The sequence below is a fragment of the Amia ocellicauda genome, chromosome 14 (assembly GCF_036373705.1).
Source record: "Amia ocellicauda isolate fAmiCal2 chromosome 14, fAmiCal2.hap1, whole genome shotgun sequence".
In the NCBI taxonomy this organism is placed as follows: Eukaryota; Metazoa; Chordata; class Actinopteri; order Amiiformes; family Amiidae; genus Amia; species Amia ocellicauda.
In genome coordinates, this window is record NC_089863.1 from 23,373,702 (window position 1) to 23,379,017 (window position 5,316).

Here is a 5,316-nt window from a genome sequence, read left to right on the forward strand (position 1 = left end):
GGTCAAAGTCTTGAATGCGTGCCGCTATCGAGAGCCAGTGGAGGGAGCGCAGCAGTGGAGTAGCGTGTGAATCGGGGCAGAGAGACACCAGACGAGCCGCAGAGTTCTGGATGAGCTGGAGCGGCGGGTAGTAGTTGCAGGCAGGCCGGCCAGGAGGGAGTTGCAGTATCCAGGCGGGAGAGGACCAGGGACTGGACAAGCAGCTGAGTCGAGTAGTCGGTGAGGAAGGGACGGATCCGGCATATGTTGCTCAGGAAGAATCTGCAGGTGCGTGTCAGCGTGGTGATGTGCAGGGTGTAGGAGAGCGCAGGATCGAGGGTGACTCCTAGATTTTTAGCGGAAGAAGAAGGAGAGAGTGTGGTGGATTCCAAGGGGATCGAGATGGGGAGGTCAGCAGAAGGTGAGGAAGAGTGGGGGAAAAACAGGAAATCCAATTTGGAGAGGTTGAGCTCCAGTGCATCCAGGCGGAAATAGCAGACAAGCAGAAGAGATGCGAGAGGGGATGAGAGGGTCAGAAGAGGGAAAAGACAGGAAGATCTGGGCATCATCAGCATAGAAGTGGTAGGAGAAACCATGGGATGTGATGAGGGGGCCCAGGGAGCGAGTGTAGAGAGAGAACAGGAGGGGGCCCAGGACAGAGCTGTGGGGAACGCCTGGGTGGAGAGGTTGGGGGTGGATGAGGAGCCTCGCCATGTCACTTGGTAGGAGAAGCAGGTGAGAGCAGTCCCAGAGATTCAGGTCAGCAGCTCAATCCAGTGGCGTAACACAAGATGCCGGGGCCCCTGGTAACTATGGTGGGGGCCCAAAGTCTAGCACAGTGCAGTGTTTGTAGTATTCTGTAGAATACTGTAGTTAGCCACACAGTACGTTTCTTCATTTCCACATTCATAATTCATATATTGCGAAAATCACTTTTTTCCATTTATGGTGCTAGAAATCCGCGCCGTCCGCTCGGCGCCATTAGAGATTCAGACGTCGGTGGAAGATGGCGGCGAAACAGACGTGAGTGTCTGACTGTCACTGCAAGACTCTGCCTTGTCTAGATGTTAGTCCTAGTCGGCAGTAGTCACCCAGCAATCATATTAAACACCCGTTTCATGTAATACAGGCTACTACACAAGCAGATACTTTGATTGGGAGGCGTTTGATTCCGTGTGTATTTTACTCATGAGGCTCGTCTCATAATCATTGCAATAATAACACATGATGATCGTGTATATTTTAGATAAACAATTGCACAGGAGACATAGCGAATCAAGTGAACCAACACGTGTGCTATACGAGAAGGATACCTATTGTAACTGCTTGCTTAATACGTTTAAAGTTTAAACTGGTGAATATGCATGCATATCTTACCTGCCAATGGAAAATGTCTTTGGGGTTGGGATTCATACTTGAATTGCCCGGACTAAACTATATTACACTGCCTTGTTATAGTTTTAATACGGACATTATTGTTTAAAACTACACTTCATAATGATTTGACTTGATGGTCAGCGTTTATTCACACAAAATAATACAATCAGTAAAGTGGAATGAAATGTAACCCAGAATTCCTGTTGTCTTTTAGTGTGACGACACAGTGGACGAGTCTGAGGGTTTGGGTGAGTGTCTGTTTGGAGGACTTTTTACTGACTATATGTAATAACAATTAATCATACAATCCGTTGGGAACCACTGCTGTAAGGATGAGCTGGACTTGATCCTGGCTGATTTAACTGTGATTTGTGTTGATATTGTAGAGACGGTTGATCCCTGGCAGGTGATAATGGAGGACATCCAGGAAACCTTAGCGTCTCTCTCTCAAATGATGGCCCCAAACACCTTTTGCCTGAAGTGTCTGGAATACCTCAAGGTGAGAATTGAGCGTCTGTTGATGCCAAGACCGTCCGTTTCGTCTCCCGACAGAGTGCTTAACTGTGTGGCTTTTCTTCTGAGTTGTTTCTTCCAGGTTTTGTTCTGGAATTGCTTCTAAAATGTGTGTATTGTGTGATTGTATATTTGAATGTATAGTAATTATCTTCTTTCTTTATTCAGTTCCTTTTAAGAACCAGCTGAAGTATGAGTGTCTATATGAGTAGTTTGTTGTTGAGGCTACTATGTGATGCACATTTTTCTGTTTGACAAAATCCAGATTTTTGGAAATCTGTACAGCTTTCAGTGTCCTTGTGTACAAAGGGTTCAAGATATAACATGGTGTCTGTTATGCAGAGAAGAGACATTGACATTGATTTGTCAATATTGTAACAGTTCTTCTGAGTTGTGCTGTGTCACATCCCTCCTAAGCTCTTCCTCCTGTCTTCCTCTGCTCAGCTGGCCCATCCGACCCTCGTCCTGCAGGCCGTGGAGAAAGTTCTGCGCAGCCAGATCGAAGACATCAGCTCCTCCACAGCCAGGAAGGTCATTGCTGTGGCTGCTAGACTGATGGGCAGCGATGCGGTGAGCCACTTGCTCCTGTCAGGCTCTTCCTGTTTTTTGTATAAAGATTCTTCTCACTCAGAGATGTGCCAGGAACACTGCTGTCCCCAGAAAGCCTTCTCAGACTCACGCCCCTCCTCTCGTCTTCCCCTGACCCAGAACATGCCTTTTTTATTTATTATTTTGTAGTTGAATTCCTCATTGTACAGAATATAAGAATATATCACTATGTTGCCAAAAAACGACTTTCTGCACAGTTCTGCTACATTCTTTGGCTATACAAGTGCTATCTCTTGATAAAAAAATTATGTCTACACCTATACAGTACCTTTAGCAATAATAATAATAATAATAAACCGCTACTTTTGCAAAGAAAACAATTATGACAGGTGTGTTGTAATAAAAACGAGTGGTGTCCACTGATTAAATGCAGTCTTTCTGCACTGTGAAGAGGGAAAACCCAGATATTTACAAAGTTTGTGATGAATGACAGATTGTTTCTTCATTCCAAATAGATTTGGGGTTTAAAAAAAGCTGCTTTATTTTAGGAGTTTAGTGAAGTCGGGTCATTTTTGACCCTTAGGACAAGGGGAGTATACAGAATGTTAACACTACACTAGGGTTAAGCAATTTCACAAAACCTACAATGGGTTGAACCTGTTATAAAATAGAAAAGAAAATGAGGTAATCTTGGTTTAGCATGTCATTAAACACAAGGAAATGACTTTGCGTGTCAACTCTAAACTAAATCAGTCACTTTCTTTAAGTTACAATGTCTTCTGAACTGTGACATTTTTGTTGTCTTTACAAACGATGTTGTAAACCAAAATGTGTACAGTCGTTCTGAAACTAAAAACGTTAAATAGTGATGCTCAGTGTTTTCAAGCTACTGCTCATTAACCATGGTGCTGAAATACGTTTATCATCAACTATCTCAAATGTGTCTAGACACCTTTGCAGCTGCGATTTCCCTCATTTTAAACCTCTGTACAGTTCCTGTCATAAGGATGGTTATTTACTAAGCTCTGTGGAACTTATAAATAGAATGCGAGAAGAAATGCCAAACCTCTGAAGCCAAATTTGAAATGACAATAATTAGCCAATACATTTTTTGGTTTACTGTTTTACAGCCTGTGTAATGACAGTTCATTTTAATATCATCTTTTGTGTTCCATGTGCATAATTATTCCTGCAGAACCAAACAGGATGTAATAAGAAGTGTGATATGTTGTACTCAATATCACTATGTTCTGTAAATAAATTATGTGATGCAGGAAGATGTCCTTATAGTGCACATGTTGTGCTTGTTTTTGCTTCATCCCTGCCACACACAGTGACCTAAGCAATTTGCTCACTTCATTCTGATTTGCAGGGAAAGCAGTGCTCGTCATGCAGTCATGTGTGTAGTTTTAGGACAAGTGGGTATGAGCTGATACGTCTTGTAAACTGATCACTGCTCATTTTAAAACCTACCAGGGATCAATATACTGTTCAGATACTGGGTTCCTTCAGCGATTGGAGAAAATGAATGACAGCGCCCAAGTGTCCTGGAGTACCACCTACCCTGCTGGTTTTTGTTCCAACCAAGCTCTCAATTACTTAATTGAACGCTTAAATTAACTCATAATTTCCTAAATCAGAGTCTTTTATTAACAGTAGGGGTTTGAAGTTGAGTATAAAATTGTATAAGGAAATTATGACCTTATTAAGGAACCAACATTTCTATAATTTAGGCCTACACAATGTAAATAGTCAAATGTAATCAAATTACTTCAATTAAGAGTTAATAGACTATAGTAGGCAACAATATTGAATCTTCATCATAGAAAGAAGGTAAACAATCAGAAAAAACATTTCCATTTGCATAGGAAAGACTTGATTATGCTGAAAATATTCAGTACAGCGTGTTGCTTTCTATGAGCTTCAACTATAATGCTGAGAGGGTTGGGGTTCAGGCTATTGTTAGGGCTTAAAATGGAGTACATCATCTATTGATGTAGTACAATTAGCCTATGTACAGTGTCAGCTCCCTCAGTCTAACACATTTAGACATTGCTATACCAATCCTACCTTTTGCTACACAAATTAGATTTTGAGGTGCAGTATGGCTGCACAGATTTTCATTTTCATCCCTCCCTTATATGAGTGCAAAATCAGAGGGACCTTTGGTTTTCCACATATTCAAAATGCTGCACAATTGTCATGACTTCCAGAACAGTGCACAGACAATGTCCCTAGGAGGTCACAGGAATCTTGTCCAAGAAAGATATTTTTTTAAAGCCTTGTCATCAATACAATTAGTTATATAAACAGCTGAGAACACAGACAAGCATATATGGAGTCTACATAGACAGAGACACAGGTGTAGAGATGCACAAATAAATAACATTGGGGAATGAAAGCTAAACGCTTCATGCAAATGGAAAGCATAAAACTTGTAATTATTATGTATTATCCAATTTAGTTAATGAAGGCATTCTGAGCTACACAATATAGTATTAACTTAACCCCAGAGTGAATAGGTGGAATATGTAATTTGGTACGGCAAAAAATGCAGTGATGGCAATTCATCCCTCAAATACAATTGTAAATCTTCTTAACATCACATGCCTTCATTTACACTACATGGGGGGGGGGGCGGCACTATTTACATATTTTTTAAAGTGAATGTATTAATTTCCAAGACCTGGAAAAATACAAACCTCTGTTCCCATTGCTGTGCTCTGGGAAAACGTATTGAAACATAAACACACACTAATAATGGTCTGTCTACAGCCTATCTCTGTGGTTAATGACATATAATAAATTCAGTGTAGCTGCTGTTTAATGAGCCAAGGCATAACACATTTGAATCAAAATGCAAAAACAATCAGTGCTGTTTAAAACTGAAGCAGCGAG